Source organism: Ranitomeya variabilis, chromosome 2, assembly GCF_051348905.1.
Source record: "Ranitomeya variabilis isolate aRanVar5 chromosome 2, aRanVar5.hap1, whole genome shotgun sequence".
NCBI classification, from domain to species: domain Eukaryota; kingdom Metazoa; phylum Chordata; class Amphibia; order Anura; family Dendrobatidae; genus Ranitomeya; species Ranitomeya variabilis.
Window position 1 is genome coordinate 706,041,177 of NC_135233.1, and position 19,370 is coordinate 706,060,546.

General features: G+C 40.9%; 1 protein-coding gene across 1 annotated transcript in view; it reads left to right on the forward strand.

The window, feature by feature from the left end:
* The window catches only part of SLC16A10 (solute carrier family 16 member 10), a 137,996-nt gene that overhangs the window by 83,301 nt on the left and 35,325 nt on the right, over nucleotides 1-19,370 (forward strand). The window lies entirely within an intron of this gene.

The following is a 19,370-nucleotide window of genomic DNA, read 5'->3' on the forward strand; positions in this document are numbered from 1 at the left end:
GCATTTAAGATAATGTATGTATCTATTTATGTAGGTCTGTTATGGCTGATACACTCTTGTTCACTTCAAGTTTTTAGAAGATGTGTCACTTTGTTGCAAAATCTACTTTTATTATCATATCAAGGAATATACCAAAGTAGTGATAGTAATGAATGTTGTCAAATATACATGTCCAATGAAAATTGGCTCTAAAAATTATTTTTTTACAACAATCTCTTCCACATATATAGATATGGTGGAGAACCTATTGCTTGTTTATTGTAGGCTGACAGAGGCTTGTACTGTGACTACATCCAAAGCCAACTTTCTTCCTTTTAGAAAGAGTTAATTTGCATACCCTTTTCCTAGAGAGCATTACTAGATTGCTGAGTCTCCTTATGCCACCTTGACCATTTCCACAAGGTAAAACAGTATCCCCCAGACATCCATCAAAGGCATTTAACTTAAGACAACCAATATTTTTCTCTGCACTGATAACAAAACAGTTATCTGCAGATGGAAACGTCCCAGTGTTTGCAGGTTGAATCATACAGTGGGGAAAATGAGTATTTTGTACACTGCTGATTTTGCAAGTTTTCTCACCTACAAAGAGTGGAGAGGTCTGTAACTTTTAGACAGAATCTTAAATCCACAAAATCACATTGTAAGATTTTTACATAATTAATTTGCATGAAATAAGTATTTGATAAAATAGAAAAACAGAACTTAGGTCAGACATTTCTTGCAGTTCTTGAACAAGTTTGCACACACTGCAACAGGGATTTTGTCCCACTCCTCCATACATATCTTACTCAGATCTGTCATGTTTCGGGGCTGACACTGGGCAACATTGAGTTTCAACTCCCTACAAAGATTTTCGATTGGGTTCAGGTCCACAAACTGGCTAGGCCACACCAGATCTTGAAATGTTTCTTACGGAGCCACTCCTTAGTTTCCTTGGCAGTGTGTTTTGGGTGATTGTCATGCTGGAAGACCCAGCAATGGCCCATCTTCAATGCTCTTACTGAGGGAAGGAAGTTGTTGGCCAAAATCTAAAGAAACATGACCCCATCCATCCTCCCATCAATACTGTGCTGTTGTCTTGTCCCCTTTGCAGAAAAGCACTCCAAAAGTATGATGTTTCCCTCACCATGCTTCACTGTTGGGATGGTGTTCTTGGGGCTGTGCTCATCCTTCTTCCTGCAAACACGGCGAGTGGAGTTGATACAAAAAAATTCTATTTCGGTCTCATCTGACCACATGACCTCTCATGCCTCCTCTGGATCATCCAGATGGTCATGGGTGAACTTCAAATGGGCCTAGATATGTGCTGGCGTGAGCAGGGGGACTTTGTGTGCCCTGCAGGATTTTAATCCATGACAACGTAGTGTGTTAATAATGGTAATGTTTGAGAGTGTGGTCCCAGATCTGTTCAGATCATTCATGTTGTTTTGGGCTGATTCCTGACCTTTCTCAGAATCATCCTTACCACATGAGGTGAGATCTTGCATGGAGTCCTGGACCTAGGAAGATTGACAGTTATCTTGTGTTTCTTCCATCTTAATTGTACCAACAGTTGTTGCCTTCTCACCAAGCTGCTTGCCTATTGTCCTGTAGCCTATGCCAGCCTTGTACAGGTCTACAGTTTTGTCCCTTTTGTCCTTAGACAGCTCTTTGGTCTTGGCCATGTATGGTGTATGGCCATAAGGATCCGCACGCCATTGCAGCTCTTTGCTTGTCTCACTGGAAGAGTTAACAGAAGTAGATTGTGGTTCTCTACCAACACTGCGGAAGCAGCCCAAGTGAAAGCTGGGAGTAAGATGTGATCTTTCTCTCTCTTATGAGTGGAGAGGCTGCTTATCTCTGACTCTTGCTGTGGGAAGGGGATAGGTTTGTTGGGGCGCCTTCTTCTCTTGGAGAGGACGATAGGCTGCATCCTTATCAACTTGTGGCACACTGCTTTTTTTTGCAGTTTGGAACTTTTTTGAAGGTCACAATCTCTGACTTAAAAAAAAAACAAGGAAAAAAACACAGCTGTCTGCTGATAAGAGTTTTTTCTTCTGCAGAAGACTAGCTAGGTTTACAAGTCTACAGCATGTGAAAGACTCACTAAGGTGTTGACATTAAATCGTAGGATGACTATGTCTGCTAATCAGAGGAAGAACCACAGATGGCGACAGGTAAAAGGCGGTTCTCAGAGCTGCCATCCAGCAACCACATCGGCCGATGCACTGGGTCCTGCAAAGTAGCATTGTGTCTACTTTCAACAGACAGCACTAGTGAGGCAACTTTCCTCCTCTTGGAAGAAAGATAATTTGCTTATCTATTGTCCATACAGATTTGGACTTTTTGTTTTAACAATATTTTAAAAATAGTTCACTCTTCCGTGAACATGAAACTCTTTCTGCTGCTTCCTGCTACGTCTACTTTTATAACCATTCATTGCTCTGTTGTGTATACATGGTAATAGTCAACCAATAAACGTCTGTAGTCTGATCTTTAGCTAAGCTATTTCAAAATGTTGAATATTGAGTTTTCTATTGCAGTCTTCACAGTGTTATGGCAGAACCACAGCATTTTGCCCTAAGTATGCAAAAAATAGCAGTAAAAATGCAAGGCATTTTTCAGTTATTAAGAAGTAACTAAAAACATAAATTTCCTATAAAAAGCATTCTTTATAAAATATATCTTAAAAATACCCTTATTGAACACACAACAAATAATCCAGTGAATTAAAACGCGATAAGTCCCATTCCCAAAACTGGGAATTAAATCAGAGTGATGGTCCTAATATGTGTGCATAGGCCACGGAGGTTAGCACCCTAGAGTCACCAATACTAGGGAATGCTGACGACAAGCGGGGGTGGTGACCTTAGGGTGCTGACCTCCGCTGCATAGGCAGGGGTTGTTATTAGAGTAAGATCCCACCTGTCTAATACCAGAGAAAACAATGTATAAATATAATAGACAATAAAGCAACCACGTCAAAAAACTAAAAGGCACTATATAGGTCTATATATTTTTGTTTTTAATATAATTAATTAAATGGGTGTGGGGGAGCAAATTATGGTTGTTTTAGCACCATTAGTTTATCATTGCTTGGACACAGCAGCTCGTGCCTCTGGGTCAGCAATGCCCCCTTCTATGATGAGCAGCTCACTGTCTATGGACTTTGTACACACAGAGCCTGGTGTGGGCGGGGCTAGCTTCCTCAGCTCTGCTGCATTGTTAAATCTAAAAGCTCTGTTTGTGTGAGAATGGCTGCACTTTGTAATCTAAATGATACATCCTTGAACTCAACTTCTCTTTGCCTACATTACGCTGCTCTCAGGTGAGGTAGCAAAAACCTGCTTACAGATTCCCTGTCAGACATGACTGCAATATCAGACTACACACATGGATTATGTGTAGTCTGTAACCACGGTGAAGTATTGGTCTGGATTGATGCTGTATACACAAAAATGGAGATTTTCTTCCAGGATTATTTGCAAAAGTATTTACATTTTGTTAGGGTGCGTTCACACTTGTGTTCGGAGTTCCATTCTGTTATAGGAACTGAAAAATGGAACTAATGAAGGAAATGGGTCCGAAACATGATAGACACAAACGCTTAAGATCTGCCCCATTGAGCTTTTTCTTCTAATGAACTGGACGGAATTTGCAAGTATTAATCTTGCTTTAATACAATGGGACATAAAACCGATGACAAAATTAAATACATATTTTACATTTCTTAATTAATATCTGAGTCAGGCAGGGATGTTAGCACTCAGTGTATTTGAGGTCAGCGTCAGAAAATCAGTCATTAGAAGAACAAAAAGAGTGCTGATTGCATTAACGGAATAGTCACCCTTACATCAGTGGAAACTGACGTCTACCAGAGGATATAGATGCAAGACTGGAAAATTGATTGGGAAAGATAAATGAAATCTGCAGATAATCAGTACAGGAATATGACTCGGTTCCACTTTGGAACAAAGACTTAATCCATGCTCAAATATGGAAACACAAACACTGCTGGTTACAGTTTCTGTTCAGTGCAAGAATTACATTTACTATAGTTCTAGGTAGAGAACGACAGAAATGACTGAGCTTGTCAGGAAGCGAATCAAGTGATAAACAGCGCAATTTACATTTGCCTTCTATTTCTTAGAAAGCTAAACTTTGTGAGTCTTAAAAATGTATCAGCACATTGCAATATCTGGTTTCTGAGAAAAATATGATTTTGCATGTAGGCACAGCATTTCACATGTTATGGATATTCCTTAGAAGGAGAGCTTAGACTGTCGAGAAACTGAGACTGTCTTGAAACTTCCTTCAAGGCCCTTTTATGGTGGAGTTTACTGCACACTCCTTTTACAAGGAATTCAAGAATAAAACTATATTATTCTCCAGAATCTACCATAAAGAAACAAGTGCATATTTATTCCAATGAGGAGAAACAAAAACAATGGCGATGGCCTATGTCCTACAGTGATCCAATATGCCCAACTCCTTCCATGTCCTTCTACATCTGCAGGGAGTCAGGAAACTCCTTAAAAATGGAGTCCGGATTATAAGTCTATTTCACGAAACCCACAGTTTCTACATTATTTTACCCCCGAATATATGATCAGCAGGTGTGAGGTACAGCCTACTGAAGTAAAACACCCTAGTGTTGAGAAACTTTTATGATCATTATTTATGTTCCCAATTTTATAACCTCTGTTCTAGACAAAATACTAGCTGAGTAGGCATGTGGGCTTATGTAGTGCTGATCTAAGCATAGTGTGAACCTCATAGTATATGTAACTAAGCAGTCTTCAAGTGTTGTGAATGGACGATTAGGTACGGGTGGTTATAAATTAGTCCCCCTGCACTGCCCTGTGTTTACAGGTCTTATGAACTACCAAAGGTCGATCTGGATTTGTCTACTTTGTGGATATTTCAAGGTTAATAATTAAGATACTATATGCTCTAATAAGCTAAAAAGACATGCATTAATAGTTAATATTGTTTGTGCCATACTCATGAGCGTTTTAGATAACAGAAGGCGAGTCAGACTAGTCATTATCACTGCAACCAGCCTTCAGTTACTCGTGAAATCTGCCATCTGTTGCATCTTATTGGGTCACAGTGTGTTTTTAGGAGCGTGTGCAGTGCTTTTAACAACTGCTTTCTTAAGTGGAAATATACTTGTGAGATAAACATCAGTGGAATAAACTTTATTATAAACTTTATATAATAATAAACTATTTAAGAATAAACTTGTTTATTATTTAATTTATGTCGTATACAGAAAATTCACTTTGTGATGAAAGCATTCACCACAAATCCAAAATACTTCAAAGCCTCCAATTGTCCTGAAAACAAGTGTATGACGCTATTCTCTTTTCAGCTTCTTCTCTGCAGTGCTGTCACACACTAATTAGACAGGTTTTTTTTAGTGTTTTATGGTTTTTAATACCTATCTCTATGGCTAAGCTGTGAGCTGGGATGTCCTCACACTATTTAGATTTTCTCTAAAATGACTGCTGCATTCTCTGCCTTTGCTTTTATACAGCCACCTAAAATACTGTGCTTATGGGGCAGCCTGGTCATGTGATTATTCTTTGGCTGATGCAATCATGTACAATTTGTAAAATAGCTTTTCAAAAAGCATATGGCATTTTGACCTGATTAGCTCATCTACTGTTTAACACTTTCACACTCAGGCCATTTTCCTTTTTTTTTTTTTTCCTTCCAAAATAAATAACTTTTTTATATTTCCGTCAATATAGCCGTATTAGGTCTTTTTTCCTGCGGGATGAGTTGGACTTTTGAATAGCACCATTGATTTTACCATATAGTGAACTGGAAAGCGGTAAAAAAAAATTACAAGTGCGGTGAAAGAAAAAAAGTGCAATTCCACAATTGTTTTGGGAGGCTTTTATTTACTATGTTCAATATATTGTAAATCTGACCAGGCAATATGATTCTGCAGGTCAGTACGAGTACACAGATACTAAACATATATAGTTTATTTTTTCCGCTTTTGTCACCATTTTACGAAATCCATAATGTTTTCATTTTTTGGGATCTGTGGCTGGGTGTGGCATATTTTTTGTGCCCTGAGTGGACATTTTTATTGATATCATTTTGGGGTACATACCATGTTTTTATTGCATATTATTGCGATGTTGTGGCGACTAGTGATGAGCGAGTGTGTTCGTCACTTGGGTTTTCCGAGAATGCTCGGTTGTTCTAGTATCTTGGGCGTGCTCGGGTTTTATGCTTGTGTCCCTGCAGCTGCATAATTTGCGGCTGCTAGACTGCCTGAATACATGTGGGGATTCCCTAACAAAACATGCAATCCCTGCATGTGTTCAGGATGTCTAGCAGCCGCAAATCATGCAGCTGCAGGGACACAAACATAATCTACGAGCACGCCCAAGATACTAGGAGAACACCTGAGCATACTCGGAAAACCCGAGTGACGAGCACACTCGTTTATCACTAGTGGCGACCAAAAAAATTCTGGCATTTCTATTATTTTTCTTGTTACGTTGTTTACCGATCGCATTCATTTTTTTAATAGATGGAACATTTCTGAAAGCACCTATACCAAATATATGTACTTTTTTCAAATTGTTTTATTTTCAATGGCGTAAAAGAGAGGTGATTTGAACTTTTTTTTAATATTTTTTTTCACTTTTTACTTTATTTAATTGTCCCTTTAGGAGACTTGAAGCTGCAATCGTCTGATCACTTGTTTTATATAAAGCAGGGCTTTAGCACTTCTATGTATAGCAGAAATCACAATCTCCTATGAATGCCGGCCACGAGCCGACGTTCACAGAAGTATCGGAATGACAGGCACGGGGGTGATCAACAACCCATCGGTGCACTACGATCAAATCACGGGCAAGCCGATGGGAGCATGGAAGGATAAATGCCCCTCCAGTGCTTGTTACATCCCACTGTTAGAGACTGATAGCGAGATTTCACAGGTTAACAGCTGCAGGCGAAGAACAGCTCCATCCGCGCCTGTTGAAGACACATGACCGCTGATTAAATCAGCGGTCATGTGCAGAGAAAGGTGTGCTCAGCTTTGGAGCCGCATCAAAGTCAGGGATACAACATATGACAAATATATGTCATATGGCGTGAAGCGGATAAGCTTGCATATTGTATGGGTCTGTAATACAGCACCTATATGTTGGCCTATGGTTTACCCTTGTGCATGCACTGGGGAGAATAAATCGTTTGATAAAAGCACCATAGTGCAAGATATTGAACACCTACGACTCAGAAATACTGACGTGTTGGGACTTTAGTGTGCCATCATATTTGATCCTTGTACAGGACTGGCTCTGTCATATGCGTGACCTATTAAATTTGCTATTCTTAATGTGAATGGACTTACTTACTTCATCGTTTACTTCAACAAAATATTGTTATTGAAACTCCGCGGTTTTTGTGTGGATTCCACCTGCGGTTTTACACATGCAGATTCCTATACAGGAGCAGGTGTAAACCGCTGCGGAATCCGCACAAAGAATTGACATGCTGTAGAAAAAAACAACGCTGTGTTTCTGCGCTTTTTTCCGCAGCATCTGCACTGCGGATTTTGTTTTCCGTAGGTTTACATGGTACTGTAAACTCATGGAAAACTGCTGCGAATCCGCAACGGCCAATCCACTGCGGATCCGCAGCAAAATCCTCAGCGTGTGCACATAGGTTCAACATTTACAATGAAGAATGGTGAGGTGCTTCTTTTTGTATGAAATTGTCCTAGCATTATGAGTACTTGAACAAATCTTAATTAGCTATGCCATAGTGAGAATAGCAATATAATGGCCACAATATCATGGCCAAGACAGCACTGTAGGAATTATACTCAGAGAAGCAGCTTGATGTTCATGTGTCATGTAGCCTACATCTTCATGATGACATGATAATCTAATGGTTTTCTTCTTTAGAAACTACAGTACTATGCAACAGTTTTATGCAGGTGTGGGAAAAATACTGTAAAAAATAGACATGTTAATAGTTTATTTTTGTCAATTAACAAAATGTAAAATGAATGAACAAAATAGGAATCTAAATTAAACCAATATTTGGTGTCAGTGCCTTCAATTATTCTAGTTTGTCTTTCATACAATTTTTTGGAATGAACTCATCGGGGAGGTTGTTCCAAACATCTTGAGGAAACTAACCACAGATCTTCTGTGGATGTAAGCTTCTCAAAATCTTTCTGTTTCTTCATGTAGTACCAGTCATACTCAGTGATGTTGAGATAATGAATCAGTGGAGGCCATATAATCACTTTTAGGACTCCTTGTTCTTCTTTACACTGAAGATAGTTTTTAATGACATTGGCTATATGTTTGGGGTCATTATCCTGCTACAGAATAAATTTGGAGCCAATCAGATGCCTCCCTAATGGTATTGCATGATGGACAAATATCTGCCTGTATTTTCTAGCATTGAGAACACCCTTAGGGTGGTTTCACACTTGCGTTTTTGTCTGCAGCGTTTTTTGCACAAAAAACGCATGCGTTTTTTCCCTATATTTAACATTGAAAACGCATGCGTTTTTTGTACGCGTTTGGTCGCGTTTTCAAACGCATGCGGTTTTTTTTCTGCATGCGTTCATTTTCAGAAATGCAACCTGTAGTATATTCTTGCGGCGTTTTTTTGCCGCGAAAAAACGCATGCGTTTTTTCGCTGCAAAAAAATGCATTGCTGTCTATGTAAACGCATGCGTTTTTAAGCACATGCGTTTGTTTGCGTTAAAAACGCATGCGTTTTTATAGAAAAAAAAACAGAAAACACACTGAAAAGCCACCCACCACCATCAAGGTGATAAAGGGATCCAAACCCTAACCCTAACTCTGCCCCTAACTTCACCCCTAACCGTTTAATGAACATTTTCTGACAGTCATAGTGCCACGTATTTAAGTGCCACCTATCACGTATTTCAGTGCCACGTATTTAAGTGCCACGTATTTAAGTGCCACGTATCACGTATTTCAGTGCCACGTGTTTCAGTGCCACGTATTTAAGTGCCACGTATCACGTATTTCAGTGCCACGTGTTTCAGTGCCACGTATTTCAGTGCCACGTATTTAAGTGCCACGTATCACGTATTTCAGTGCCACGTATTTAAGTACCACGTATTTCAGTTGCACGTATTTCAGTGCCACGTATTTCAGTCACGTTTAGGGTTAGGGGTAGGGTTAGGGTTAGGGTTTTCTTGTTTTTTCTTGTGTTTTCTTGTGTTTTCTTGTGTTTTTCTATAAAAACGCATGCGTCTAAAAAATGCATGCGTTTTACCGCGTTTACATGCGTTTTTTCACACATGCGTTTTTAAAAAAACGCATGCAGATAAAAACGCAAGTGTGAAACCAGCCTTAAAGGGAACCTGTCACCCCCAAAATCGAGGGTGAGCTGAGCCCACCAGCATCAGGGGCTTATCTACAGCATTCTGGAATGCTGTAGATAAGCCCCCGATGTATCCTAAAAGATGAGAAAAAGAGGTTAGATTATACTCACCTGGGCGGGAGGTCCGATCCTCCCTCAACAGGGCAGACAAAGAACGCCTGCGCCAGAGCTGCAGCGTGAAGACCAGAAGAGGACGTCAACTGATGAAGATGGGAGGCCCGGACCGGACCGCGACACCCATCGGACCGGACCGGAACCGGGACCGCCCCTGGGTGAGTATAATCCAACCTCTTTTTCTTATCTTTTAGGATACATCGGGGGCTTATCTACAACATTCCAGAATGCTGTAGATAAGCCCCGGATGCTGGTGGGCTTAGCTCACCCTCGATTTTGGGGGTGACAGGTACCCTTTAATGCTGAGCAAATCCCCAATTCCAGTTGCTGAAATTCAGTCCCAAAATTGCAAGGAGCCTCCATCATGCTTTACTGTTGCCTACAGACAGTCATTATTGTACTCTTCTTCAGCAAACAAAGTTTTGTACAGTACTTTATATACCGTAAAAGAAAACTGATCTGTAATATAGTTTTGTCTACTGTTATTATATTGTGAACAAATTTCTTCACCACTGTTGGTAACATCAAAGTTTGAGAGCCCGGCATCCCATATGAGTAATTACTCTTGAACTGAGCTTGAGATATTGCATCTGGCAGGAATGACTTTTCACCACGTGAAATGCTATGAGCTCAGCAGGAGAAAAGGAACAGAGAAACAAGCCCCTTAAAGACATCTGGGCGTCAAATGCTCAGTGGGATGCAGATAGGCTGTTATTGAAATACAAGAATGCTGTTCTTGTACATTTCTATACAAAATGCAAGATCATCAGCGTATACAGTGTTAATATTGCTTGCTCCCAGTGCAGGAAGGAATGCAATTATTTATACAAGTATAGCTAGTGTAATACTCAGCTTTTACATACTTCACATTTCTTATTACTATGTTTATTCTTTCACACGCATCTATCTTCAATTGGATATAGAAAATAGATTTGAGTAGGCAAATCCAACAGATTTTAATGGGATCTACCAATAATCTAATATCTATGGGGTCTATGAGATCTGGTAGACAATCATCTGTTCTCAGGAAAAATGGGATAACCTGAATTTGGCCACTTTCACATGGCAGTATTTTTTTGTACTTTATCTCACCTGCTTCTATATCTCACAGCATGAGTACTTGACCTGCCAGAATAAACATTGGGCTTTAATCTCTCAGTACAAAAAATATTTTTTCTTTAGGAATTATAATAATGACCTTTGCAAAGTAAATATGTTATACCTCCAATGTACATTAACAGCAGTTCTAAATGGGCAAACCACATTAACCAGCGGGTTATCAGAGCAACACCTCTTTTATATTTTCACCACACCCTCATTAATCCCATCGGCTGTTTTCATTCACATTTTTGCTCTGTGATGTGTAGGGGTCAGGATCTTGCAATATACGCCATAGCTTAGTAAAATTCCATTTTCAACCAAGTAACCTTAGGGGAAAAGACATGAAAGATACTATAACCATTCATTCAAGCACGAGACATAGTGCCTTACAATAAAGTGTATTTATGGCATTACGTTCATAAAACTTCAAGACAAAGTCTAACATTGACCCCTAGAATGTATTGCATTCTTTATTTTCTGTAGCACAATGTTTAATAAAAAGAAAAAAAAGGTCACCACCCTTCATGTCAGTCATATGATGAGAGGAAGTCCTCAAATGCTCCCAGATTGTCCCTGCAGTAGTATAGGAATGGTTTATACCAGGGGTGGGCAATTAATTTTCCGAGGGGTCACATCAAACTCTGACTGTTGTGGAGGTCTGATCCAACTGGCCAAACTGATCATTATCGTTGTTTTATATCATTTTTATCACTTAATCATTTACTGCTTTTTCTAAAGATTATATAACACAGAAAATTATTCTGATCCTGTTATTCAGCCTTTGTACCTTAATCAACACCTCAGAACCCAATATGATGCCCTCGCAGTCCCCAACACACAGTATGAGGTCCTCACAGAGCTTCCCACATAGTTGGACACCCCCACACAGTCCCGCAAACAGTATGATGTCTTCACAAACTTTCTCACACTGTATAATGTGCCTTCACATAGAGCCCCCCAAGCAGTACAATGTCACCACAGAGCCCCCCACACAGCTCCCCTACACAGTAAGTCTCCACAAAGCCCCCCTACACAGTAAGTCTCCACAAAGCCCCCCTACACAGTAAGTCTCCACAAAGCCCCCCTACACAGTAAGTCTCCACAAAGCCCCCCTACACAGTAAGTCTCCACAAAGCCCCCCTACACAGTAAGTCTCCACAAAGCCCCCCTACACAGTAAGTCTCCACAAAGCCCCCCTACACAGTAAGTCTCCACAAAGCCCAACCAACACAGTAAGTCTCCACAAAGCCCGATGCTACTTCGCAGGCGCCACCGCCGGCACAGTTTTGCTAGAGGGAAAAACAATTGTCTCCACCAAGATGGTGCTGGCGGCGATCCGATAAATGCTATTGCACATGTGCCATTTTGGTGGAGACAATTTTTTTTTTCCTCTTGCAAAATGGAGTCCACTGTGGCGCCTGTGCAGTAGCATCTATCGCATTCCGAATAATGCCACTGTGCAGGTGCAGCTGGCGCTATTTTGAGGAAGAATTTTTTTTTTCTCAGGAAAATTATATCACTAAATAAAATGAATATATGGATATTATAGATCTGATCATGCTACAGTGCAGGTGCCGCCGCCTGCATGATGAATGCAATTTTTTTCCCCAAAACAATAAGATATACAGTATGTATAACAGGAGGCAGGTCAGTGAGGGATCAGGGACCTGTCATAAGCCACACAGATGAATATGTAGGCAGAGCACCACATGCAGACCCCCCCACAGGCCGCCCCAGAGCACGAGTATATTATTACTTGAAAATTACAACAACCACAAGACGCATTTCATCAACCAAGGTATCATTGTAATCAGTATAACGGCGCCGACCTGACACTGTGTGTAGGTTACTGAGCACAATCCTGCTGACTGGTTCCCTTTAGGCCGGCGTCACACTCAGCGTAAGACAATACGGTCCGTTTTTTACGGCCGTAATACGGCCGTAATACGGAGAAATGTTCCCAAAATAGTGATCCGTAGGCAGGGTGTGTCAGCGTATTTTGCGCATGGCATCCTCCGTATGTAATCCGTATGGCATCCGTACTGCGATATTTTCTCGCAGGCTTGCAAAACCGACATCTAATGGATTTATGTGCTCAAATGTTCGGTAAAACATATATACAGTATATACAGTCATATGAAAAAGTTTGGGCACCCCTATTAATCTTAAGCTTAATGTTTTATAAAAATTGTTTTTTTTGCAACAGCTATTTCAGTTTCATATATCTAATAACTGTTGGACACAGTAATGTTTCTGCCTTGAAATGAGGTTTATTGTACTAACAGAAAATGTGCAATCTGCATTCAAACACAATTTGACAGGTGCATAAGTATGGGCACCCTTATCATTTTCTTGTTTTAAATACTCCTACCTACTTTTTACTGACTTACTAAAGCACTTTTTTTTTGTTTTGTAACCTCATTGAGCTTTGAACTTCATAGCTAGGTGTATGCAATCACGAGAAAAGCTACTTAAAGTGGCCACTTGCAAGTTGTTCTCCTGTTTGAATCTCATCTGAAGAGTGGCATCATGGGCTCCTCAAAACAACTGTCAAATGATCTGAAAACAAAGATTATTCAACATAGTTGTTCAGGGGAAGGATACAAAAAGCTGTCTCGGAGGTTTAACCTGTCAATTTCCACTGTGAGAAACATAGTAAGGAAATGGAAGAACACAGGTACAGTTCTTGTTAAGGCCAGAAGTGGCAGGCCAAGAAAACATCAGAAAGGCAGAGAAGAAGAATGGTGAGATCAATCAAGAACAATCCTCAGGCCACCTCCAGAGATCTGCAGCATCAACTTGCTGCAGATGGTGTCACTGTGCATCAGTCAGCTATACAACGCACTTTGCACAAGGAGAAGCTGTATGGGAGAGTGATGCGAAAGAAGCCGTTTCTGCAAGCACGCCACAAACAGAGTCTGCAGAGGTGTGCAAAAGCACATTTGGAGAAGCCAATTTCTTTTTGGAAGAAGGTCCTGTCGACTCATGAAACCAAGATTGAGTTGTTTGGTAATACAAAAAGGCGTTATGCAAGGTGGCAAAAAAACACAGTGCGTTGTATAGTTGACCGATGCACAGTGACACCATCTGCAGCAAGTTGATGCTGCAGCTCTCTGGAGATGGTCTGAGGATTGTCCTTGACTGATCTCACCATTCTTCTTCTCTGCCTTTCTGATGTTTTTCTTGGCCTGCCACTTCTGGCCTTAACAAGAACTGTACCTGTGTTCTTCCATTTCCTTACTATGTTCCTCACAGTGGACATTGACAGGTTAAATATCTGAGACAGCTTTTTGTATCCTTCCCCTGAACAACTATGTTGAATAATCTTTGTTTTCAGATCATTTGACAGTTGTTTTGAGGAGCCAATGATGCCACTCTTCAGAGGAGATTCAAACAGGTGAACAACTTGCAAGTGGCCACTTTAAGTAGCTTTTCTCATGATTGCATACACCTGGCTATGAAGTTCAAAGCTCAATGAGGTTACAAAACCAAAAAAAGTGCTTTAGTAAGTCAGTAAAAAGTAGGTAGGAGTATTTAAAACAAGAAAATGATAAGGGTGCCCATACTTATGCACCTGTCAAATTTTGTTTGAATGCAGATTGCACATTCTCTGTTAGTACAATAAACCTAATTTCAAGGCAGAAACATTACTGTGTCCAACAGTTATTAGATATATGAAACTGAAATAGCTGTTGCAAAAAAAACAATTTTTATAAAACATTAAGCTTAAGATTAATAGGGGTGCCCAAACTTTTTCATATGACTGTATATATATGTATATATATGTCATTGAGACACATATATACACTCACCGGCCACTTTATTAGGTACACCATGCTAGTAACGGGTTGGACCCCTTTTGCCTTCAGAACTGCCTCAATTCTTCGTGGCATAGATTCAACAAGGTGCTGGAAGCATTCCTCAGAGATTTTGGTCCATATTGACATGATGGCATCACACAGTTGCCGCAGATTTGTCGGCTGCACATCCCAAAGATGCTCCATACAAGGCAGGATGGATCCATGCTTTCATGTTGTTTACGCCAAATTCTGACCCTACCATCCGAATGTCGCAGCAGAAATCGAGACTCATCAGACCAAGCAACGTTTTTCCAATCTTCTACTGTCCAATTTCGATGAGCTTGTACAAATTGTAGCCTCAGTTTCCTGTTCTTAGCTGAAAGGAGTGGTACCCGGTGTGGTCTTCTGCTGCTGTAGCCCATCTGCCTCAAAGTTCGACGCACTGTGCGTTCAGAGATGCTCTTAGGCCTACCTTGGTTGTAACGGGTGGCGATTTGAGTCACTGTTGCCTTTCTATCAGCTCGAACCAGTCTGCCCATTCTCCTCTGACCTCTGGCATCAACAAGGCATTTCCGCCCACAGAACTGCCGCTCACTGGATTTTTTTTCTTTTTCGGACCATTCTCTGTAAACCCTAGAGATGGTTGTGCGTGAAAATCCCAGTAGATCAGCAGTTTCTGAAATACTCAGACCAGCCCTTCTGGCACCAACAACCATGCCACGTTCAAAGGCACTCAAATCACCTTTCTTCCCCATACTGATGCTCGGTTTGAACTGCAGGAGATTGTCTTGACCATGTCTACATGCCTAAATGCACTGAGTTGCCGCCATGTGATTGGCTGATTAGAAATTAAGTGTTAACAAGAAGTTGGACAGGTGTACCTAATAAAGTGGCCAGTGAGTGTATATATATATTCTGTATTTATATTTCATTCAGCGCGATATCTGTGAAAAGCCGGTAATTCTATTGCCGGCTTTTCATTTCTCCTGCACAAACCCGACAGGATATGAGACATGGTTTACATACAGTAAACCATCTCATATCCCCCTTTTTTTTTGCATATTCCACACTACTAATGTTAGTAGTGTGTATGTGCAAAATGTGGGCGCTGTAGCTGCGAAAATAAAGGGTTAAATGGCGGAAAAAATTGGCGTGGGCTCCCGCGCAATTTTCTCCGCCAGGGTGGTAAAGCCAGTGACTGAGGGCAGATATTAATAGCCAGGAGAGGGTCCATGGTTATTGCCCCCCCCCCCCCCCCCGGCTACAAACATCTGCCCCCAGCCACCCCAGAAAAGGCACATCTGGAAGATGCGCCTATTCTGGCAAATGGCCACTCTCTTCCCACTCCCTGTAGCGGTGGGATATGGGGTAATGAAGGGTTAATGCCACCTTGCTATTGGAAGGTGACATTAAGCCAGATTAATAATGGAGAGGCGTCAATGATGACACCTATCCATTACATTGAGTTGCGGTGAGGCGCCCTCTGGTGGATGAACTCATATGAACTCGAGCGTGGGAACTTTTCCAAGGCTGCAGTTCATGAGAACATCCATCAGAGGGCGCCTCACCGCAACTCAATGTAAGTACAGATCACTCAGATTTCCTTCATTCCCCGGGGATTACAACCAGGAGCGAGTGCTTTAGCGCAGCCCATGGCTGTAAAATAATTAACCCCTTCAGATGGATTACCTCGTGGGACGTGACGGTTCATCTGAGGGTATGTATCTTGTGCGTTTATTATTTTGCCAAGCGAGGGTGTTCTGATGGATTAAGAGAACAATAAAATACTAAAACAACCGGTGTGTTTATTTCATTAAAATAATTTTTAATAATGTGTGTGTGTGTGTGTGTGTGTGTGTGTGTTTTTTAACCCTTTCAGACAATTGGATTAATAATGGATAGGTGTCATCATTGACGCCTCTCCATTATTAATCTGGCTTAATGTCACCTTCCAATAGCAAGGTGGCATTAACCCTTCATTACCCCATATCCCACTGCTACAGGGAGTGGGAAGAGAGTGGCCAAGTGCCAGAATAGGCGCATCTTCCAGATGTGCCTTTTCTGGGGTGGCTGGGGGCAGATGTTTGTAGCCAGGGGGGCCAATAACCATGGACCCTCTCCTGGCTATTAATATCTGCCCTCAGTCACTGGCTTTACCATTCTGGCGGAGAAAATTGTGCGGGAGCCCACGCCATTTTTTTCCGCCATTTAACCCTTTATTTTCGCAGCTACAGCGCCCACATTTTGCACATACACACTACTAACATTAGAAGTGTGGAATATGCAAAAAAAAAAAGGGGGATATGAGATGGTTTACTGTATGTAATCATGTCTCATATCATGTCGGGTTTGTGCAGGAGAAATGAAAAGCCGGCAATTGAATTACCGGCTTTTCACTAACACCGCTGCGTATTTCTCGCAAGTCACACTGCTGGTCCGTGTGGAATCCGTATTTTTCTCGCCCCCATAGACTTTCATTGGCGTATTATTTGCGCAATACGCTGACAAACGCAGCATGCTGCGATTTTGTACGGCCGTAGAAAGCCGTATAATACTGAACCGTAATATACGGCTGATAGGAGCAGCCCCATTGAGAATAATTGTGCCGTTTATTTGGTGAGTTTTACGGACGTATTTTCTGCGCTCTTACGTCCGTAAAACTCGCTAGTGTGAGGCCGGCCTTAATGCCATACAACCTCATGGAAGGCTTTATTCACGCTTAAGTATTTTGATCAGTATTTCGTCAGTATTTGTATGTCTCCAAAACACAGAACAGGTATCAATTTTCAATTATAGTTTTTCTCTGTAAGTTCCACTTCTGGCTTTGGCATACAAACACTGCTGCAAAATGCTGACCAAATTCTGATGTGTGAATGAGCCCTAAGGCACTAACACATGAAGCATGCAATTTCCTTTTCCCACATTTACAGCAGCAATAAGCTGTGATTTTGCAGGGTGCAATAATTGTGCATAATATCCCGATATCTGGACTCATTGAGGTAATGGAGGCTGCCTGTTGTTATGGTATGAGCAGCTCTGCAGTTAGTGCGCCACCTTCTGGCCAGGAGAAGCACAGACCTGGCATACTTACAGCACTGTGAATTGTGGATGTTGAGAATCACCCAGGTTTAACACTGTACACTAATCAGGGCTTGTTCACACTTATACTTTTTTTCTTGTTCTACTGCTAAAATAAACAGGTGACTGAGCTGATGTAAACTGATTAGGATTAATGTGAACCTTCAAACAATCACTCATGATTCTTATTTTATTTATTGCCATATCTAATGTTATTGAATAGTTATGTTTCTAATGTAAAACCTAAAAATAACACAAATGTTAGTTTAGCAGTAAAGGCGTTGACTCATGAAGAGAAATGCATTGTTTTTTTTCTTTTTTTAAAGAAGGTTATTCCCATTGATTGGGTTTATTTAACCCCTCACAAGCAGTCACAACTGGCTACTGAGTATTCCACATTTTATTTTTGCTGCTTTGTTTTTTTTGAAAATGGGCCATTTGGTTCCAGTGATTTGGGCCTTTTTATTTTGTTCTACTTTTTATGTTTTGCATCAAGTGGATTTTGTTCACACCCTCTTGGCAAAGACAAAAAAAATAGCACTAAATAAAAAGGCGAAAATCTTCTAAACTGCAGTATATGGCGCATTTCAAAAATGAAAAAAAAAATGGCATAATGAGGAGAGCAGCGGGTATAAAACAAGAGCAAAAACCGGACTCTTTTGACGTGGTGACAAGTCCTCTTGAAATCAATATAAAGTGGCTCTCTGTTTTTGTACATAGAGGAGGTAACGGATACCTCTTCATGGCGTCCATATGAATTAATATGACCTATGGAAAGGGTTTTTGGGCAACAACTCTTTTAGAATGTTACCGTCAGCTAATACAGATAGGGGGACAGATTTTAAAGGGGCATTTATACGTGCCAACCAGGACGATATGTGACTGCCGACCGGCTATGTGGAAGCTGATCGGCAGTCATTTAACGGCCTGCTTAGACCGGATGACAAGGATTATATGCGCACAGTGCGATTGTATTATCGGTTCAAATAAAATATCATCATTATTGACAACACATCTCTTTTTATGTCAGTTGATCTCTGGCCTATAACAATGATTGTAATGCTAACAAACGACTTTTTTTGCCATCATGTTTACACAATTCGATTATCCGCTCGACTAAATGGTCCTTTAAAGGAGTTTTCCGATTTCAGAAAATCCCTGTCCCCAGCTGCAGCTTGTTTTTAAAGAATAGACAAAAAAAAGCCCTTTTCTTAACTCACCGTCTTCAGGTTCAGCGCTGAATCTCTGCCACTGCTCCTGGTATATCTTATTGTCTCCAGCACTGCAGCCAATCAGGGAGCTCAGTGCCTCGTGCCATCTACTAAGTCATAGCCACGTGTCTCAGTTATTATTGACACAACAACAGCCCTTAAAACAATAAGAGACCCCGGGAGCAGAGTCGGAGACTTAGTGCTGGACCCAGGGAAGGTGAGTAAACTATAGTTAGGTTGTTCTTTTTAAACAAACAGCACTCGGGGCAGAGATTTTCTAAAACCGGAAAACTCTTTTGAGGAATATGCTGGAGAATTGTGGGTCTATATTTCATTTTGTGTAATGTTTTACTTTAAAGAATGTCTAGCTTCATTCACAATTCATTTTGAACTTCTGTTGTGATCTCGAGTTTAATATTCTCTTTTTGGCAATATCTTGATTTACCAAAGTTGGAACCTTGGAGGACGTCCTTCAGGCTAAACATCTTTATTTCAATAAGTCAGCATGCTTGGGAAAATGATTGCATGTAACCCACTGGCGGACACAGACTGAAGAAGGCCCCTGTGCAAGAACAATCTGTGGGTCCTCTCTAGTCTCATATCTCATTATAATACTCAATTCCACCTATTTTGGAGGTGTAAATGGGCCGCCTTACCTGTTGGGCTCCTGTGCGGCTGCACA